This window comes from Lepidochelys olivacea (genome assembly GCF_965140295.1).
Source record: "Lepidochelys olivacea isolate rLepOli2 genome assembly, chromosome: 3".
In the NCBI taxonomy this organism is placed as follows: Eukaryota; Metazoa; Chordata; order Testudines; family Cheloniidae; genus Lepidochelys; species Lepidochelys olivacea.
The window spans coordinates 111,047,477-111,070,143 of record NC_140413.1 but is presented as its reverse complement, the minus strand read 5'-3'; the positions used below and the strand labels follow the sequence as shown (position 1 = coordinate 111,070,143).

Sequence of the window (22,667 nt, the reverse complement as noted above, 5' to 3'; positions counted from 1 at the left end):
AGTGATATCAATTTTGCTGCAAGTGGATTGGGATCCTTTGGGTCAAGAGGTGCTCTACAAATTTACGCATCAGAAAGGACTGGTTGAGTGTACACACCAGAAAGAGTGCAAGTCGAGTTTATGCACAAATGTAGCATTAGAGTTTGTGTTTTCCTTGTTTCAAAGAAGCTAAAGTGGTCAGAATGTATTTTGCATATTAATGCTGTATATTAATATATGTTATATTTTCTCATCCTTTTAAATTCATCCTGTTATAATGGCACAGGTTGCATTAGTTGGTGCCAGTCTAAGTGCAACGCTTTGATAGAACATGATATGGCATAAGATGGATGTTCAACTCCATAACATACTTTTTCAAAGCTTGTGTTGTTAAATTTTCAAATAGTTGAATGAGATTTTTGATGTCCTATCACCATATCTTTATCAGCCCAGTGAACAGAATGCCACACCAAAACTCAGTATTTTCAGCAACCTCTGGGTATAATGGCAACCACTGCATGAATTAGGTCCTTATTACAAGAAATAGCTCATATGATTTTGGTTAAGCTCTCACAGTGTGTTGTGTTAACTGAACTCTTCATAATGAGAACACAGTCTTCTGGCAGATTTGAGTTAATGCATTGGGTGTGTTATGGTTCTATAGTACACCATGTTCTTAGTGCATTTTGAACAATTTAAATATTAGATTATGCAAGTAGAACTCATGATTAGTTCTGGTTGGGAAAATGTTTTTTTTTCCGGTGGAAAATGTGGTTTCTTCAGTCATCAAATTAACAGAATTTTGCCATAAAATATTTTCAATTTTCTGCTGGGAAAATTGAAACAAAATGTTTAGTTTTGGATTGAGTTGACCGGAATTAAAACCTTTAATTTTGGGTTAATTCTCCATTAATTTGCATCTGCCTGAACCATCTTAGTACTTCGTGGGTATTGCCGTTGAAGTGCCTCATCCCCTATTTACTTCTGTGGACCCGGCCACATCTCCAGTGCTACACCCTGGTCTCCCTCTGGCTGAACCATTGAGGTGCATCATGGGAGCTGTAGTCTGGCAGGGAAGCCCAGCCCTTACGGGAGAATAGGGGCAAGATGCACCACGACAGAGCAAGCAGATGCAGTTAAATGTTGAACCAACATGTGGCACAACATTTTGATTCGGGAATATGACAACATTTTATTTTGATAGAAAAAGTTGAAATAAAACATTTGGCTATTTCCAAATCAAAATTCTTCTGAACCTTTTGTTCTGTGACAATTTTTGATACTTCACCTTTTCATCAGGATGAAAACAAGTGTCAAAATATCGGAATTTCCCAGAGGACAGAAATTCTGACTTTTGATCAGCTGTGCTCATGAGCCAGATTTCCAAGCTATCTCACTGGCTTGGAGAGAAGACTGTGGATATGAGAAAGAGAGCTATTTCAGGGAAGTGGTGGAGGAATTTGGGAGCTCTCCAGAGCTTCTTGTTAAAATTCTGCAGCCAAGTTGAAGGCACAGGCAGAAAAGATTTCCCTGGGTCTAATTTGAAGGGTCACCTCCTTTTTACAAAGAGCTTGATTATCCGTTCCAAATACAACTCTTCTCTCTGAGCTCATAACCTACTTCTGAAGAGCAAACTTTTGCCTTTGGAATATACAAGATTTCATCACATGTAAGGTATGCTTCAGAAATTGTCCTTGTAGAGTATAAGCCTAGTCCGCTATGAGGTCTTCCACCTTCCAGCACCAATGACTTCTCAGAGTAAATTATAAACATTTTCAATCAGTGCTGCTTAATATAATTTTGTCTGCCTGTTGCGTAGTGGTGCTGCCTGACTGCCTCCTTGCTTGTGGTCATTATGTTTCTGTGGGAAAAGAAATGAATAGATTTCCCTGTCTCTTTCCCCTCCACTATGCATTCACAGACAATCTCAGTGAAGTAGAAGAAAGGGAGACATGATTGAGAGGGCTTTGTCCTCTCTCCGTAAGAGAGTGTTGTTAAATATGTCGCCTTTGGGCAAGTTTTATCAAATAAATAAGTCTTGTAGTGCTCTCTAAAATTTGTTTGCAGTGTTGCTGTATGAGAGAGACCAAGTTGGTAAGGTAATATATTTTATTGGACCAACTTCTGTTGGTAGAAAAGGTTTTGAACTACACAGAATTCTTCTCTGCAGAACAGCTTTAAAAGACGAGCCTGGGAACTTAAATTCATAACGCTGCTGGACACTGATAGTCAGGGACATTGGTTTCATGGCTCATTACAACAATCTGTGACATACACCTGCCTGCTAACTGTTAATGGCCCTCTTGAAACCCCTTATATATAACAATCCAACCTTTATTGCCCACTCCATCTCAAGTGAGATCCTACAACATGTGTTAACCCTTATGCTTAACTATCTGTCCCAACTTGTATTTAGCTCAGACACTCTGATTTCTTTCCCCAGACCTGAAGGAAAACTCCAAGTAGTTCAAAAGCTTGTACCTTCCACCAACAGAAGTTGGTCCAGTAAAATATATTACCTTGCCTATCTTGTCTCTCTCTAAAATTTGTCAGACTTTGGATCATTCTAATCTCCCTTAGTAGTTCCTTGTGCCTCAGCCGTGAATACTTTATCTCAGGTCTCCTGAACTCATCCTGGGTTTGGTTAGCTGCATTGTTCCAGAGTGCATTGGTTAGCTGCATTGTTCCAGAGGAATGCCCTTGTCTCAGTGAGTCAGGGATGAAGAATCAGTCTCTACAGTAGCTACCTTATTTCCTGTCTGAATTTGTCTAGCTTCAATTTCCAGCCATTGGATCATGTTATACCATTCTCTGTTAGACTGAAGAGTCTATTATTAAATATTTGCTTCCCATGTAGATACATACAGCCTGTAATCAAGTCACGACTTAACCTTCTCTTTGTTAAACTTAGTAGATTGAGCTCCTTGAGTCTACTACTATAAGGTATGGTTTCTAATCCTTTAGTCATTCTTATGGCTCTTCTCTGAACCCTCTCCAATTTGTCAATATCCTTCTTGAATTGTGGGCACCAGCAGTTGTGTATTACATCAGCAGTCACATCATCATCAAACCAGAGTAAAATGACCTCTCTACACCTACTGGAAATTCCCTTGTTTATGTATCCAAGGATTGGCCACAGTGTCACACTGAGAACTCATGTTCAGCTGATTGTGCACTGTGACCCCCCCACCCACAGCCGTCCCACACACCACCACAAATCTTTTTTCAGAGTCATTGCTTCCCAGGATAGGGTCCCCCATACTGAAAGTATGGTCTACATTTTCTGTTCCTATATGTATACGTTTACATTTGGCCATATTAAAACGGACATTGTGTGCTTAAGCCCAGCTTACCAAACGATCCACATCACTCTGTATCAGTGACCCATCCTCATCATTATTTACCACTCCCCCAATTTTTGCATCATCTGCAAACTTTATCAATGATGGTTTTATGTTTTCTTTCAGGTATTTAATAAAAAACGTTAAATATCATAGTACCAAGAACCAATCTCTGAGGGACCCCACTAGAAACACACCAATTTGATGAAGATTACCCATTTAAAATTACATTTTGTGACCTAACAATTATCCAGTTTTTAATCCATTTAATGTGTGCCATGTTAATTTTATATCTTTCTAGTTTTCTGATCAAAATGTTACATGGTACCAAGTCAAATGCCTTGCAGAAATCTAAGTATATTACATCAACACTGTCACCTGCAATCTCATAAAAAAAGATAAATTAATTTGATGGGATCCATCTACCATAAATCCATGATGATTGGCAATAATTACGGTACCCTCCTTCAATTCTTTATTAATCAGGTCCCAGTATCATTCATTTGGCGATTTCTTCCAAGCCTGTTATGTATATTTGTTTAAGGCAAAGGTCTTGGAATCAGGAAACCTGAGTTCTATTTGATGAGTCTGACACACATTTCCAATTTGACCTTTGGTAAGTCACTTAACTCCACTGTGTTTCAGTTTCCTCATCTGTAAAATGGAAATAATATTGCTCACCAATCCTACTTCAGCAAGGTGTTGTGAAGTTAAATACACTGACATTTGTAAATTGTTTAGATGTTGTCTGATGGAAGGGGCTGCTAAAGTCCAAAGTACTGTATTTTTATTATTGTTTTATTATAAAACTGAAATCACAAGAAAAAGAAAATATGTTTAAGTTTTCAAAATTTCATGGCCCGGAAGTGAAGCTATTCAAACCTTATGAAAATCACACCATATTTTCCTCCCCAGTGAAGAAGACAACTTCCTTTGTATTTAAATAACCCTCTTTCCTTTGAGGAGCTCAAAGCACTTTATAAATATGACTAAATTAAGCCCCACAGTGCAATAAATCCACGTAGACACAGTTACAGTACAGGCCCCTGTGGAACTGGTACTACAAACCTTGGTCTTTCAACTCCAACATAACCGACCTTCACCGCTGGAGCTGGTATAACAGTGGGAGCTATCTGCTAGTACAAGAAGTAGTAGGCCCTTCTATCCCTTATGTTGGCCAAATGCTTGAGAATGACATTATCACACACTTCACCAGTACATTACAACACCCCTTTAAGAAAGGCAGATATTATAATAGTCATTTAACAAATGAGCAAAGTAGGCACAATGGCCCAGATCTTCAAAGGTGTTTATTTAGACTCTTAACTCCCATCGATTACCTTTGAGGATCTGGGCCATTGTGCCTACTTTATCCATTTGTGAAATGGTTGTTATAATCTGTGTCTTGATTTCAATGGAAGTAAATACCTTTGAGGATTTGGGCCAATGTACTGAAATGATTTTTTTTTCAAGGTCAACCGGAGTCAGTGGCAGAGCCAAGACCAGTATCAAAAAGGCCTGACATTTCCTTGGTTGTTCTCAGCCCTCACTTTCCCTTCCTTTCTCACACACATTCTTTTGCAGAGCACTTTGAAATGAGAGGGGAGATGTTATTGTGGCTAGTGACTTTCTAGCCAAATGGTGGTAAAAAAATTCAGTACAAGGGCTGGAACTATGTTTAAATTTATTTTATAATTCTACATAATTAGTCCCCCAGGGCTGAGTCAAGATTTTATATGGAAGACTATACTGCTACTTCAGAGATAATCAAACCAATGTATGACACTTCGTTCCCAACCAGATTGGCAATCAGCTGTAGCAATTCAGCAAACTGAGCCACAAGGCAATGTAATTAAGCAATAAGCCACAGAATGACATGCATTAGTAAGCTAGTGCAGCAAGCCTCAGATAGGCTGTGGGGCACGAAGTCTAATAATGCACATCCAGAAATAGCTGATTACTATTAGAACATGTGTGGAAAACAGCATTTGTACCTTATTTTTTCCTAATCATACAATAATTTGGAGGAAATGTATATGGATAATCAGAATATCCAGAGTTATAACCATAAGAATTAAAGATTTGATCCTGTAAGGTGCTAGGCACCCTGGCACTGATCCAGCAAAGCACTTAAGTATGACAAGAAGTTAGTGCATGCATGTGACATTATCAAAAAGATTCCCCACCACCCCCGTCCAATCTGCTTTGAGTAATCAGTGTCCAAAGCCAGTCTCCCATTTTTAACATGAAAAACCTCTTTAATGGGGCACCTATGCATCATCAAATTAAACCCAATTTCCAGAAAGTTTCTACTTGTTAGTCTCAATGGGCTAAACCAGAGGTGGGAAAAGTTGTTGGCCCAAGGGCCACATCGGGGTTGCAAAACTGTATGGAGGGCTGGGTAGGGAAGGCTGTGACTCCCCAAACAGCCTGGCCCCCTTCCCCTTATCCACCCCCTGACTCCCCCCCTCAGAAACTCCAACCCATCCAACCCCTCCCCAGCTCCTTGTCCCTGACTGCCCCCTTCCAGGACCCCCCACCCCTAACCGGATCCCTGGGACCCCACCCCCTATCTAACCACCCCTGCTCCCTGTCCCCTGACTGCCCTCTCCTGGGGACCCCCCCGGCCCCTAACTACCCCCCGGGACCCCACCCCTGACTGCCCTGACCCCTATTCCCACCCCCAGTCCCTGACAGGTCCCCGGGACTCCCATGCCTATCCAACACCCCCTGCTCCCCATCCCCTGACTGCCTCCCAGAACCTCTGCCCCATCCAACTGCCCCCTGCTCCCTGTCTGCCCCCCCAGAACCCCCTTATCCACCCCCCTGCTCCCCACTCCCTGCTCCCTTACCATGCCGCTCAGAGTGGCAGGACTGGAAGCCGCACCGCCCTGCCGGAGCCAGCCACACTGCCCACGTGGCGGCATGGCTGCAGGGGAGGGGGGTAACAGGAGAAGGGCCAGGGCTAGCCTCCCCAGCCAGGAGCTCAAGGGCTGGGCCAGATGTGGCCCGTGGGCCATAGTTAGCCCACCTCTGGCCTAAACTTACTCAAAATGGGAATAATTATGTATAGCGAGATGCAGCTCTTTTAGAGGTAATTATGGTAACCATACCGATATATGAATGAGACAATAAATGTCTCCCAAAGGTCTAGAAGATTTTCAGCCTCTTGGGTTTATGCACTTTTGGAAAATTTTATATCTACTCCTTTCTACTATAATTAGAATAATTACCAACTATTCCCACCAATGTAATTATGGAACTATTTTCCAGTTTCTTTGAAATAAACATGATTAATTACATCAGTCCCCATCTTCCCATATAGTAAAGTAGAGAAATACTGCATTTTTTCGAAGAACTCAGAAATTTTTCAGATAATCTCTTGGTTTATGGTCCAGCCCATGATTTATGGTATTTTCCTCGATAAATGTTTCTGCCTTTTTGAAAAGCAGTCTGCTTGCCTGAAAGTTTTTAATTTTGCAAATTATTTTTGTTTTGTGTAATAAGGTTCAATCCAGTCTTCTGTAGCACTGAAGGGAAGAACATAAAAACATTTGAAAAGGGAAGAATTACAGCTTTTCTGGAAGCATAGAAAAAGGCAAAGCCACCTCAGAAACACAGAAGGAAGGGGAGCTGCACTGAAGTGTTTGTAGGTTGATGCAGGAGAACCCAAATAGCACCATGAGATATTTTTTCACAATTCTTGTGAAATTTCACAACAATGAAAATAAGTATATTTTTTGCTGGGCCCAAAGAAACATTGAAGAGAGGTTTTCTGAGGTGTCATGCCCTGAATTAATTCTATTCTTGGCCTTTGAGTCTTTCATGGGCTAACGTTGTGCCCTGAGGCATCATTCAATCTAGTGATGGACCTGGGAAGGGGTTATGCTATACAATATCCAGGAGCTTCCAAGTTCCGCCTTTAGCCTTACGTGCAAAACCTGCATAACACAGCTGTAACATATTCTCTGACTTCCCAGTAGAAACTGCCTTTTGCAATGACATAATGTTCAGGTGGAGGCATGAAATGATTAAGAATTCAGCAAAAACATGAATTTTCATGAGCAGTATACATTTTTATTTTCTCATAGATCTTTATCCACCAGGCGCTCAGGGACATTTCTCAAATGCCTGAGGACAGGCTATTTAGTGAAAACAAAAGTAACAGGCAAACAAAATGACGGAGACAACTCTAAAAGTCAATTCTGCCCAAAGTACTAAACGCATTAAAAATGTCTACTACTATCACCATCATCATTACTGAATATTGATAAATATTCAAAAAAAGAATTAGATAAATTCATGGCTGATAAGTGCATTGTTGGCTATTAGCCAAGAGGGTCAGGGATTCAACCCTCTGTTCTGGTTATCCCTACACTTCTGACTGCCAGATACTAGGACTAGACAACAGAGGACGGGTTACTCAATAATTGCCCTGTTCTGTTCATTCCCTCTGAAGCATCTGACATTGGCCTCTGTCAGAAGACTGGATAATGGACTAGATGGAGCATGGGTCTGATCCAGTATGGCCATTCTGATGTTCTTAAGTAGTGCCCAGAGGCCTCAGTCAGGAGCTAGGTGCCATACAAACATAGGGGTGAGGTCCCAGAGACCTGGAGACTGGTGAACATTGTACCTCTCACACCAATTAAATACCAGCAAAACAGGCAGAGGACAAATATATCCTTAGATATTTGACTACTGTTTATTCAATACTCACAGTATATCTGCCGGCAAAAATACTAGCACACTTGCCCAATTTTGTTGAATACTGACGTGTGATAAACATATATGATTTGGTAAGTCTGAGCAGAGTCTGTAGTTTTACTCAATTTAATAATACCATCTTAAACAACACATCTTGGATGTGTAAAGAGGCTCATTCTGTAATGGTGACATGCTGCTAAGCGGAGCGACTCGATGATCACAGCATGAAGTTTAAAATAATAAGTAACAGCCAACATGGATATGTCAAGTACAAATCATGCTGTACCAATCTACTTTCTTTCTTTGACAGGGTTACTGGCGGTAGACATGATATCTCTTGATTTTAGTAAGGCTTTTGACACAGTGCCACATGATATTCTCATAAGCAAACTAGGAAAGTGGGCTCTAGATGAAGTTAATATAAGGTAGTTGCAGAACTGTTTGAAAGAGAATAGTCATCAATGGTTCGCCGTCAAACTAGGAGGGTGTATCTAGTGGGGTCCTCACAGTGGTCAGTTATACAGTCCTGGGTCCAGTACTATTCAATATTTTTATTAATTACTTGGATAATAGCGTGGAAAGTATGCTTATAAGATTTAAGGATGACACCAAGCTAGGAAGGGGTTGCAAGCACTTTGGAGGACAGGATTAGCATTCAAAAAATGATAAATTGGAGAAAGGGTCTGAAATCAAAAAGATGAAATTCAGTAAAGCCAAGTGCAAAGGGTATATGCAAAAACTACTTGAGTGATCAGATGATTTACAGTGCAAACTGTAGTTTTCTGACCAGCTGGCATCAGCTAAATTTACAAAGGACTTTAGGACAAAAGGTGGGGTGGCCTCTTCTGATATACTTTCAGGATGTAAGGAAAAGAGATTGCAGCAGGATATGGAATGTTGGCATGTTGAGGATAGTTCAGGAATATTACAGTAAATTATTTCAGGAACAAACCATTTCTCCTTCCCAGCTGTAGCAGGAGTTGGACAGTACTGCAGGTTTTTCAACACTGGCAGATAAGGAACAGGAGTCACTTGTGAGACCAATAGAGGAAATGGAGGTTTGTGCAGCTAGCTTGTCATTGAAGAAAGGAACATCCTGGGGGCTAACAGTTTGAATGGCATTTTTTCAGAAGTTTATGGATCCACTCTCAATGATGCTCTTGTGCTGTCACTGATACCTTGCCTAAAGGCACACTGGGATCTTCCTTTTATGAAGGCTTTTTAATATTTTTTAAAAAGAGGATTTGGGAGATATTCCTCTTTTGAACACATATTACAAAATTTTGGCTTCCATTCTAGGCAAGGGTTTGAGGGAAATAGCAGGGAAATTATTGCATCCTTCTCAGTGTAATGCCGTTAAACATCACATGGTGACATTTTATGTAGTTTATGAGAAGTAATTGAGATTGGGCCACAGAGAAAATAGCAGGGTTAGCTTTTGATAGCGTGAATCTTCCTTCCTTATTGTCGGTCCTGTCTCCCACAGGATTGTATGGTTTTCTCCCACAGTTTATTAACTGACTGAGGTTCCTGCATGTTCATGCACTAAGCATCTCTTTAGTAAATGGGTGGAGGAGAAAGGCTATACAGACACATTTGGGGATAAGGCCTGGGTTTCCCTTGAGTCCACTGTTGTATGGTTTTTCTTTGCTGTGGGCAGTGAATGGTGACAGAAGATGTCAGGGATTAAGGGGGAGAGGAATTGCATGCTATGAATGGAAAGCCTCACCCATGCAGATGATGGCAGAGTGCTGGTGGGCAGTGAGGAAGGTAGGGACACATTCTTTGGCACGTCACATAATTATTCAGCTGTGGCTGCAGCAGTGATTAACATGAAGAGCAAGGCTTTGTGGGTGGGGATTTCAGGGTGCTCTTTCTCGCTTCCAGAGAAGTCCATAACTGTGATGAGTCCTCCCAGGGTGATAGATATTTTGTGATTCTTCTTTGGTGGTGATTCAGTAACTAAGGTGAACTGGGAGAAGTAGTTTGCCTCCCACCAGGTTAAGGTACTGAGGTGGAAGAGATGGTTCATGATATTGGCAAAAAGGGCGAGGTTAATTAAAACATCCCGGATACCCCTTAGCATTTATACAGCATATGTGTATCCTTCCCCCGGAAAACTGTGGGTGAAATTGACCGGGTTATTTTTACAGATGTTCTGGGGTAATGAAGAGAAGTATAATCTACCTGCCAGCTAAAGAAGGGAGTTTGGGGACAGTTTGCCCTGAAGATTTCTTGATGGTGTTGGGTTTTGTTTTCTAATTTTCATAGAGTTCACATGCATGGCCACTCATATGCCAGTGTTACTGGGAAATGTCACAAGGGAAGAAATAGAGTACTGGTAAGAAAAATGGGATGAGGCCCCTACAATTGTTTGTTTGTTTCTGCAACAGCACAGCCGACTCTCTCTTACATACAACTTTAAGATGCATTTCCCATTGGCAAGTTCAGGCAACAGCATTCTAGCACTGTGGCTCACAGTTTAGAGAGCACTATATCAGAGTGTGCTTCAGGAATGAGAACATAAGAATGGCCATACTGGGTCAGACAAATGGGCCATCTAGTCCAAAATCCTGTGTTCTGACAGTGGCCAATGCCAGCTGCTTCAAAGGGAATGAACAGTACAGGGCAACTTATGATACTGGATTAATCTTCTAGTTTTCAGGCCAAAGAGTCTGTGTGGGAGGGGGTGGATGATTTTTTCTTGTATTTGGGATTTATTCTGATTGTGACTGTAATTTCTCGTTTTTTATTTTGAAGTTTTTATTTCAATAAACATGAACAAACAGTTCATGAGTTCAACAACAATAACAGCAACAGTTCAACAATAAACATGAGTGCAAACAGGAGAATTTCTGAAATAACCAGCTAGAGGGAAAGAAAAACAGTAAACAGCTGAGTGAGATGAAGGAAAAATATTTGGGGTAGCTATGAAGTTATATTATGTATTTACTTGAAAACTGAACAAACATCTACCAGTTTTCATGATTAAAATGGCTTAAATTAAGGTAATAATAAGGAGTCCAGTGGCACCTTAAAGACTAACAGATTTATTTGGGCATAAGCTTTCATGGGCTAGACCCCACTTCATTGGATGCATGGGTTCTAGCCCAGAAAAGCTTATGCCCAAATAAATCTGTTAGTCTTTAAGGTGCCACCGGACTCGTTGTTGTTTTTGTGGCTACAGACTAACACGGCTACCCCCAATACTTAAATTAAGGTAGTTTCATTGAATAAATGCTATTAAACTTTTATGTATTCTGCCTCTGAAAATAATATTTTAAGGTGGCAGGAAAAATATGTTAAATAAGTAATCCTGTGGGAATAGCATTTACATTACCGTAATTAAATGCAATCATAACGTTGGAAATTATGCACAGAGAGGTTGAGGGCTGATTTAATACTCAGGGCAGGGAGCATAGAATGTAATTTATGAATTAAGGGTGTTTGCAGTGATAACTTATTGAAAGGAAAGAGGTAAAAGGGATAACGGAATGGGGAGATAGGAACAAAGTTTACAGAGGAAAGGCTGGGAAAAGGCAGTTAGGAAGAGGGAAAATGGGGTGGGATGAAGAAAGAAAGAGGAAAAAAGCAGCAGAAGGAGGGAAGGTGAAGCAGTGGAAAAGCAAGAAGGGAAGGAGGGCAAGGCACTGAGGCAGCAAGGTGCTTAAATACATGCCTAACTTTAAGCATATGTGGCGGAAAGGGGAGTAGGAAGGCGAAGGGGTATTGCCAGATCTGTGAATGAGAGATGCGCAGGATTTCTGTGTATGGAGTTGGGAACAATCTATCAATGGAAGGACATTGTTACTCAGGATTCCTGTCTATAATGGGTCAGTTATTGCACAAAATAAATCATGTGTTTTGGGAAAGGAAAAGACAGAATTAATCGGGGGTGGGGGTTGATTATGTGGAAATGTTGAACACATAGGGACATGGTGGTGGGTGCACAGGGAGAATCCAAAGGTTCACCAGGGAAGGAGAGACACAGAAGGAGGGGACCCAAAGAGGGGGGGGAACCCAAAACCTTCCCAACTCTCATGATACAGATGAACAGGAGAGAGGTATGGAGGCTCTCTGAGGGATAGAGTGGGGAAGATGCCCCACGACTCCCACCACAACCCTCCTGCTGCAGCTTCCCACATCCTGCCTTCCTCTTAGCATTGTTGCAAGAACTTCTGCATTTAAAACGGTAGTAACTTATGCAAACACCAGTTTTTCACGGGTGTAACTCATTGGATGTTTTCCTGATTTACACTAGGGTGTCTGAAGGGTGACTCGGGCTCAATCTTCCATAGACGTGTGATGGGAGATGCATGAAGACACAAGGTCTTATTGCTTTGGTGCAGATTTAGGGCAAATAATGTCCTTGTCTCATTGCCTGTGGAAGATCTTCTGGCAGTGGAAAATGATGCATCATAGTAAGGTAGCACCTGATTTAGGGGAATGCACAGTGGGTATGCAGCTCCGGTGAGATGCAGGGGTTTGCTTTGCAATGGCTCACTGCACACCATGAGGGCAGGTAAGGGTAGAGCATGTGTGGGAGAAGGCAGGGCTGGAAAATATGCTGCTCTGGAGCTTTGCCTCCTGTATAGGGGTGCTTTGAGAGCCATGGTTGCTCCTGCAGCTAGCTAAGACTAGAGCAGGTCTCTGCACACTCCATGGCATAGGATCAGAGGGTTCCTTTCCCCACTTATCCTCCTAGCCCCAGCTCAAATGCTTGAGTTGGTCACTGGAAAATGGATTTGCCCCCTTAACAAAATGTAACTCGCCATGCTGGCAAGTAGAGAATTCCAAATAAACACCAAGTGGACATTTTTGTTGTTGTTGCCATAAATGTTGAGTCGTGAAATGTTTTTAAATGTTCTAAAAAGCTACATATTGCACCTGAAATTTCAAAGTGTTCCATCTCTAAGGAAGCTGCTGCTTAATCTGTTTTCAAAATCACATAAATGCGCCTATGGGCTTGTGCAGTACTGGATGCATTTCTGATTGATTTGCATATGCACCTGACTAGATAGGTGTCTAGCTAACCATGTGCCTGGGCAGGCAGAAGATGTGGGTGTACACTTCTAGAAGTGTGTGCACCACACAGGACTGCATATCTATGCATGGCAATGTGTGCCTACAGATTGACTGAAAATACAATGCCCAAGAGACTAAGATAGATTAACAGGCTAAAAGCAATGAGCTCTGTTTATCCGCAGAACAGGTGCAGCATGGGAAATGGCAGTGTAAGATTCCTTATACCAAATCCTTGTGCAGAAACCACAACTTGGGGTCTGGGCATGTCAGTAATTCATTCTCTGTATTCCTTCGGTCCTTGGCTTCTATGCCAAACAGAGCTAATCATGTTGGTGGATTCAGTGAAGTGGAGTCCTGTCAAATAGGAAATAGATTGAAATCAACCCATTTTACATATGATATCCTCCAGCCATCAGATGATAATGACTTTCTGTCACTACCCAGGTTTAGTGGATTCACACCAGCAACTTAGAGGAGAAGAGCTCTAGACCTCATAATCAATGCCCTGAGCAACTCAGTCTACCACTGTTAAATTGTTTTCAAGATGAGTTTTGGCTTCAGAGCAAAATTCAAGTTTCCCCCCGCTCTGAGCTGTATTGATTTATGGCACTAGATATTCAATTCTTTACTTGTGACTCAGAAACTGAATTTCCATAAATAAAAAGGGTTAGTGAAATATTGAAATAGATGGCTGTCTGAAAAATGCTTGCAACTCATTTTTCTTTATAAAAAAAAAAAGCTCAGCTTGGCTTGCATTTATAGCGGAATGAAGAGAATCTGTAGCCATGTGAAATGGGGTTTCAGGAAAGGTTTTAAGGACCAATTACCTTAAAATAACGTGGCTTTCCTTTAAATGCAGGGATATCAATAACAGACTGTTGTTCTTGAAGCCAATGATACTGGGGTAATGTAGCTACAGTGGTGCCTTTCAGCTTTTTGTTCAGCTATAAAAAGCAGCAGGGGCATCAAATATTGAAGAGCACATCAGGCATCTCTCTGAATTTATTATGTATGTTTGCTCAAGGTCTGCAACATTGTAAATGCTACTGGGATTTCACTCAGGTAAAAGCCTTCAGCACATTGATGTAGGTCAAATTTGGGGGCAGCTTTTTACTAAGTCGTCCTAAGGGATTACTGGTAGAGAAACACTAGAGGGGACAAGTCCAGTATTTTTATTTTATTTTAATGCAGAGAGCTCATCACTTTTCCATACCTCCAGGACATCTCAAAATAAGCATTCTGGGGGTAGGGGTGGGGATATCACTGAAGCAGAGTTTTAGGGGCTTAAGTTTTAGAAAGACTTAAGGATGTTAAACAAACAGTAAAGTAGGGAGTCACATCATCATCTTCTGAGGACATCTGTAACACTGAATTGCTTTAGGGTATTCTCTCTTCACAGAGGGTTTTACCATGATATTAATTTAACAGACTTTTCAGGAACTTTGCCCCCAAAGTCCTTTTTTGAAATCTTCAAAGCGCTCTGCAACTCAAACCAGATTTAAAGAAATAGACAAGAGTCTGATTTGAGAGGTAAGGGTTCATTGGGGTGAGTTTATATTTAACCACGTGCCTTCCGTTAGAATGCTAGAATTTTCCAGGTTGCCCGCTGAGTGAATGCTTCAATTGCGGGTGTGTGTGAGTGCACATTTTAACAAGCAGATTTAAACAAGAGGAGATGCTGCATAATATATCAGCCCACACAAAGAAACCTGTTACGGTTTTGAGCAAATACCAGCATATTGCATGATGAGCAAGTTAAAAACGTACAAAAATAAAAAAGTTACAAACCCAAGCAAATAAGGTTTAAGGTGCACTTCCACAACAAGACACAGTCACACTCAAATAACAACTGCATACCTCGCTCTCCTCCATTGTGTTGGTAACCTTGTAGTAGTCTCAGAAAAAAGCAGAAAGTATTGTATTTTATTTTTTATAGTTCGATTCAGAAAGTGTATTTTCTTTTTCGTTGTAAAAGCGTATTCATTTGGATATCTTTACTTGTCATGACTCCATCTGCCACCTGTTAAAAAAAGGATGCATAAGCACCCTTTGAACATCCAACTCTACAAAAAGCAACAAAGCATTTGTCTTTTTGAAAATGGCTTCCCCTATGACCACTAGGACCAAATAAACCTTGGTTTTTGGATTACTGAACGAAAACTGAATTTGTAATGGAATGCATTGGGAAGTTACATTTAATAGAGCCAGTAGCATTGCAAACTCTTTAGCTACCTTTGATGATGGTTCTGTTCTGTGTAATGAAATGGGTGCAAATCTGAGACTTTGTTTCTGATGCCTCTACTGATGTGTGGTATGTAGTAGATGGTGGTTGTGCAACTAGTGAAGTCTTCATCTCTGGGTGGAAGAGTAGAGGTTACGCAGAGATAGACAGGGAACTGGTTTGTTTCCTTTGCATTAGATCTGGTGGAATGGAGAGTCAGCTATTTTCAATGGATCTATGATGATTTACAGCTGAGGCTCTGACCTGTTTTGTGCAACCTACCTTAGTTGATACACCGTGTAGTGTTTGTATATATGGTTATATTGTGCACATACATCTGTCCTCAGTCTACAAATCGTTAAAGTGAAATTATAGTTAGAAAAGTGACTAAAAAGGGCATTGTGAAAATTCTATACTTATTCTCGTGCTGACTTCCCTATCAGGTACTGTGTGCTTAGTTTACAATGCTTGCAAAGTCTTAATTTTTGTAATGCATCAGCCTAACAAATTCAAGCCTAACAAGCTCAAATGGTTTTCTGTTTCTTACATCAAAACTTCTGCAATCATAATGGAACTGAAAGTTTCCTGGATGATTCACAAGACAGTCTAGACTCCAGTTCACAGTTGTATACCTTTGTTGGCTCTCCAATACGAAGAGGAGTAAATAGTTAGGGTCAAAATTTTCACACCTGGATGCCAGAAGTTAGGTTGATCTGATGTTCAGGATTGTTGAGCACCCACAAATCCCATTGAAAGAGGCACGTGGCTATCTCACCATACACTGTCATTTTATCTCACGTGTATTTTAAGGTCATGGTTGTTGCAATCAAGATCTCTTCTGAACAAGGCATACTAATGTTCCTTACTTTTACTCATAAAGCCATATATATATATATATATACACACACACAATGATTCATAGTTTAGTTCTAGTCAAAAAATAACAGATTTGTCTCCGTGCAATACCTACATGTCCTGTAAATGAGTCCCTCTCTCAGGCACTGCCTCCTTGGTTAGCTTTTTTTTTTTTTCGTATCGGGAAGAGGGCAGGGGCTGCTTTTGAAGGGTTAGTGACATCATGTTATCGTTTGATAAATGGTGTGACACTGACTTTTTGTGCTAGCGAGTGGCAAACAGAAACTTCATTTACCGCTCGTCACATCTGTACATAGAAATCATTTTGCCACTGTGGTATATGTCACTCTGCACAATGGGGACAAATGATGCTTAGAAATAGAGAAATTGAAGGATTTTTTTAATTATCCTTTTGCTTCCTTATTCAACAAGTCCCTAATTTAAATAAGGTTAAAATCACATTGCAGCAGTGCACCAATACTCTGTTTTAAATACATTTTGGCCATTAATGGACTTGAAGTTTACATTGGCTGTTTCTGTTACCTTTACAGCATAAAATCCTAAGGAATCATTCTTTGCCCTTCCCTGCCTTTCAGTCAAGCATCGCAAAGCACTTGACAAACATTAATTACACCTGGGAGCAAGCAGCTGTGGTAGTTAGTATTATGATGTCTAAGTAGGAAACCTGTTGTTGTCTCAAGCTCTGTGTGCAGCCACTGTTGCATTTACCATACTGGCATTTGCGAGCAGTTAATGACCAGATAAGTACCAGTGGGAATGCAGGAGTTCATTCTCAACATTTAGCTGAGGTTTTAATGAAAAAATGTCACATTCAGGAAGAATCCTGGGTAATGATTGGCTGAAAACAGCCATGTGATCAGTCTGTAGAAAGTGCATAATCCTAAAGTATGAAACAATGTTAACCAGTTAAATTTCATATCAAAATGATTGCAAACAATTGGCTGCAAACTTAGAACCTAACACTGCTCATAGTTTTATGTAGCTCCATTGATTTATTTGGAGCTATTCCTGATTAATCATAGTGCCAAACAAAATCAGGCTGTAAACTTTTTCTGGAGCTCCAGTTTCATTGCTTTCTTAGATCATTAGTTTAAAAATAACAGCACTTTCTGAGGTTTACATAGCTAGATGGATGTCTAAGCTAGGTGCTTGAATGACTGTAATGAAGAGTATATGCAATAATATATACATTGTCTCTCAAAGTAAATTAGACCTCAATCAGACTTTAGCTTAAAAGGTTAAATCACTTACCCCAGCCTACACAGCAAAAGGGAGCAATAGAATAGAACCCAGGATGCTTCAATTCTTGACCTCTTCCTACTTATTCCAAAATTATTAAAATCTAGCACCATTATAAATAAAATTAAATATGTATTTTACATTAGCAATGTGATCTCTGTTATTTCAGTAATGTGCCATTCCCTTGACAAAAGTATTCTCTATGAAGACAAAGACTGAATAAAGATAATCCTCACCCTTCAAAATTTCTGTGTGACAGCTTTTGTTTGACTGGACTCTTCGGTTTGGATTGCCAAATGGCAGAAGACACATTTGCCTGGATCCAAGAGACTGAGTACAAAAATGAAGCTGAAGATTATGCACTGCATGTCTTAGAAAGTAATTTGTCTTTTGCTGGCGCACTTTCGGGAAGAAGTAGTTTCTGGAGTAAGGCAGAGCATGGAGAAGTTTGGTTTAAAATATGCATCTGTTTCTACAGATCCAGATCGTGTAACTTGGTGAACATCACACTAAGGACACTGCAGTTATTGTACATTTTGTTTTTTAAATGAAGTTTTCTAAGTAAATTTTTAAGGTTGTACATGAGTGCTTTGTTGTCATATGCTTAATGTTTATGTACTTAAGTCTGGTTTTAGTTGACTAGGGCTCTGACACTAAGTGATAGAGTAGAGAATTGGGTCCCTGGGGTGGGATCTTTCAAAAGCAAAATTCCCAGTTACATCAATACTAGTCACTGCTGATGTCCACTATTCATTTTCTGTGTTGAATACACACACTATAAATGAGAAAACTGTTTAACATCAACAAACCTAGAGGGAAGGACAGTGCTGTAGAAAGCTCAGACAAATAGGTTTGAATAACAATTTCCAGTGATTCTAATAGATATTAACTGCATTATAATGCCTGAAGATGCTTTACATGTTGTAAGCACCACATGGCAGAATATCAGAGTAAGTGCTGTGGTATACAGTCCGCTGGAAGGGTACATCAACATTTGAGCGAGGGGTGTAATTTCCAGCCACACATATACTAGCTTTGATAAGGACAGCATGCTAAAATAGTAGTGTTAGCCAGGGTGGTGCAGGTGGAGGAGTAGGCTTGCCAACTCAAGTACAATCCCACCAGTACTCTAGGCATCTAGTCAAGTTGCTCAGGCTGTCCCACTGCCCATGCCGCCCCACTTCTATGTTTAGCGCACTTGCTCGATGAAAGCTAGCATGCGTATGGTCACCTGAGCTGGGAATTATACCCCTCAGCTCACCTGTAGACATATCCTACATGTCTGGTTGTGTGCTCTGTGTACTATGAGCTCGAAGGCAAACGCTGTAGGTGCTGCAAACACTAGGCTCGACAGGATTCCTATAAATACACACTTTGAGTAATCGAGGACTGCTTTCCTACAGCTTCCAGAAACACAAAGTGCAAACACCCTAGGCCCAACTGCTTTTAACAGTTACAAGGAAAAGATCAACACAGATCATAACCCATCCCTAAGGACAGACGACACTAAACTGGGAGGAGTGGTAGATACGCTGGAAGGTAGGGAAACGATACAGAGGGACCTAGACAAATTGGAGGATGGGGCCAAAAGGTTCAACAAGGACAAGTGCAGAGTCCAGCACTTAAGACGGAAGAATCCCATGCACTGCTACAAACTTGGGACCAAGCAGCTAAGCAGCAGTTTTGCAGAAAAGCACCTTGGGGTTACAGTGGGCGAGAAGCTGGATATGAGTCAACAGTGTGCCCTTGTTGCCAAGAAGGCTAATGGCATTTTGGGCTGTATAAGTAGGAGCATTGCCAGCAGATAGAGGGATGTGATCATTCCCCTCTATTTGGCATTGGTGAGGCCTCATCTGGAGTACTGTGTCCAGTTTTGGGCCCCACACTACAAGAAGGATGTGGAAAAATTGGAAAGAGTCCAGTGAAGGGCAACAAAAATGATTAGGGGACTGGAACACATGACTTATGAGGAGAGGCTGAGGGAACTGGGATTTTTTAGTCTGCAGAAGTGAAGAATGAGGCGGGATTTGATAGTTGCTTTCAACTACCTGAAAGGGGGGTCCAAAGAGGATGGATCTAGACTGTTCTCAGTGGTAGCAGATGACAGAACGAGGGGTAATGGTCTCAAGTTGCAGTGGGGGAGGTTTAGGTTGGAAATTAGGAACTTTTTCACTAGGAGGGTGGTGAAGCACTGGAATGGGTTACCTAAGGAGGAGGTGGAATCTCCTTCCTTAAGGTCCGGTTTGACAAAGCCCTGGCTGGGATGATTTAGTTGGGAATTGGTCCTACTTTCAGCAGGGGGTTGGACTAGATGACCTCCTGAGGTCCCTTCCAACCCTGATATTCTATGATTCTATGACAGCCCAGCCCATCTCACTATCCTCTTGCCACCAACCCACTCCACTGTATCCTCTTGCTGCAGCTACTGCGAGCCACTGGGGATGGGGAGATGTCTTCCAAGTTCTTAGACTGCCTTGTCTTTGCGCCACAGTCAGCTTCTCTAGTCTCTGCCCCTCCTCCCATGCAGCCTCTGGTTCTCTCCTGCGCCTGCTCCCTTCTGACCTCAAGGAGTACTTCCCTTTCCTGTACTCTGGGGATTATGCAATCCTCTACTGGCTGTCAGACCTGGGCATAGCACAGTGCAGGTTCATTATAAGTCAAGTGCTTCTTATTTCATAGGATCCCAAAGCTCTTGGATACCTGGGTTAGGCAGAATCTGGCTGGGGGAGCCCAGGACTGGTACTGAACCTCTCACTTTCTGTCTCTGCCAGCACGCCCACCCCTGTTCCTTCTGCCACCATTGACACAGCCTCCCCACTCCGTCATGCCTCTTTGCAGCAGCCAGGGGTGCCCCCGGAATTTTTTCACATGGTACATACATGTATCACATGAGCCAGGGAGATCCCACAAATCACCACCAATCCCTGTGGAGCCATCCCCACAGCAGCCACTGGCCCCAGCACCTCACCCACCAAGTCGGCGCATACTCAGCTCCTGTTGGGTTGGAGAGCAAGCCCGCCACACACACACCTCGCAGTGGAAGCTCCTGGAGACAGAGGCGCGACCAGGCCAACCTGAGTGACACTGCAACCCCCATGCACCAGGTTCCAATGCCACTCGGTGTGGGAGCCTATCAAACCAGGGGCTTGCGGCAAAGTGCCCCTTTTGCTCCCCTCCCCACTCTGAGCATCCCTACTGCCAATGGTACATAGTGTGTACCCAGCTGCAGGCACCATTTGTCACAGCTGCAGCTTCATGTGCCAGATAGCTAAAGAAAACGGGTCAGGAGAAAGTGCTGTGCAACTAATAACACCACAGGATCAAAGGCATTGTATTACCTGAACACCTTTAATCTATTCCTGACTAAAGTACCAGCGCAATACATAAAGGCCTTTTCAAATGATGTTGGCAGTGCTGTTGTAGCCGTGCTGATCCCAGGATATTAGCAAGACGAGGTAATATCTTTTACTGGCGCCAACCTATGGCTCTTGAAAGGAACCCGACAGACAACTATATACAAGAAACCCAGGGATCACCACATGTCCCTTTACAGAGCCAGGAACCACCCCAAACACACCAAAAAATCTGTAATCTACAGCCAGGCCCTCAGATACTACGGAATATACTTCGAGGACAAAGTCTGGTATATATAACTTACCACACTTAAAACCACCTTCTCCAAATAAGTACACTCCGCTAGAGAAATAGATTGCATATTTGGGCCACCCAAATACCCTGAGAGAAGCTGCTTCAATGTAGGGGCGAGGGGTGGGGGGGACCACCAACCACACATGCCTAGTTGTCATCTAGCATCCCACACTTACTACCCCAAACAATCACAATGTATATTCAGTGTGGGGACCACAGCCTGAAAGAAATCTTTCCCAGACCCTCCTCTTCTGGCCTTTAAACAACCATCCAACCTTGCCAAGCTGAACATCAGAAGCAAACTACCCACAGACTAGGATGTACCAACACAAAGCTGTTATGCTTATACAAAGCACATGAGATCTTTTTATAGGGGAAAAGGCAACACCCCACATTTATTGAGAATACAGCAGTTAGCATATACTTTTCAGTCACACATACACATACCATGCACACAGTCCCGCCAGTCGATGTTTATAATTACCAGTCCAGAGTCTGGATCAAATTTAGTGGCCAGCCAGATTGGTCACAGAGGGGAGCTGGGCTCTGTCGGTCATGATCTGATGCTCCTGGAGTTGTTGGCAAGACGAACCCAAAGCCCCATGGCAAAGCACCCTGTTCTTATAGTCTTTTTTCCTCCGTTGAAGTCTGTGGATTTTGCTGTGTCAGTTTATGACTGGTTACTCCTCAGTGAGTGTTAGCTTTTGATGGTCCAAAACACCTCCGGGAGGGTCATTGTGTCTGGTTTCAATTTAATCAATTATCTTATGGTTTAGGATGCCAGCCTTCACCTCAGGGTCGTCAGTCTGCCCCTCCTCAACCATGGATGCGCTTTGATGGTTCTCTGGTGTCTCTGAGTCTATTCACTCCTCCTCCCTTGGCCATCTGACTTCAAAAATGGCCTTCACATCTTATCTTTCCCTGATGCATACATTCCTCATTCACACAAACAGTTCTTTGCAGAGACCTTCAAAAGGTAACAAATAGCAGTGTTTTATATTGAACAAGAAAGGCATCATAAATTAGACCTTACTAAATCTTGTAACTGTCCTTTCCCACATTGGGGCCTGGGCCTCCGAAATTAACATAGACACAGACAAAATCCTGTCTGTTACTTACAAGGCATGAAAAGAAAATGGCTAATACTAGTATCCACTATCCTATTAATTTATTCAAATACCTTAATTCTTACTAAAAAACATACAATGTATATAGCCAAAACATAATCAATTATATAACACAGTACCCATGGTACAACAAAGCGGCACCAGACCCTGCCAGAACAACAGATGCAAATGCTACAATGATCAATATCCCCACAACACACCTGTCAAGATCCTGTGTCCTACACAAGCCTATCACAACATGTGGTATATCTCTAGTCCACTAAATGCCCCTATAACAACTATGTGGGTGAAACGAGACAATCACTATGCTCCAGAATGAGCTCACATAGAAAAATGATAAAAGACCAAAACACCCTATCACCTGTGGGTGAACACTTTTCACAAAACAGTTACTCCATATAGGACCCCCTCAGTCCTTCTCCTCAAAGGAAACCTGCCCAATACCTTCAAAAGACGAGCCTGGGAGCTTAAATTCATAACTTTGCTAGACACTAGAAATCATGG

At 41.8% G+C, this 22,667-nt stretch overlaps 1 long non-coding RNA gene across 10 annotated transcripts in view; it reads right to left on the bottom strand.

The window, feature by feature from the left end:
• LOC311517933 overlaps positions 1-21,888 on the bottom strand; it is a 105,948-nt gene extending 84,060 nt beyond the window's left edge. For 6 of the 10 annotated variants that reach the window (XR_014710827.1, XR_014710828.1, XR_014710829.1 and 3 more), the window contains exon 1: positions 21,484-21,888. This is a non-coding gene — a long non-coding RNA (uncharacterized lncRNA). The remainder of the gene's footprint in view (positions 1-21,483) is intronic. The other 4 variants (XR_014710833.1, XR_014710834.1, XR_014710835.1 and 1 more) reach the window with 1 other exon arrangement.
• Positions 21,889-22,667: the final 779 nt, after the last annotated feature.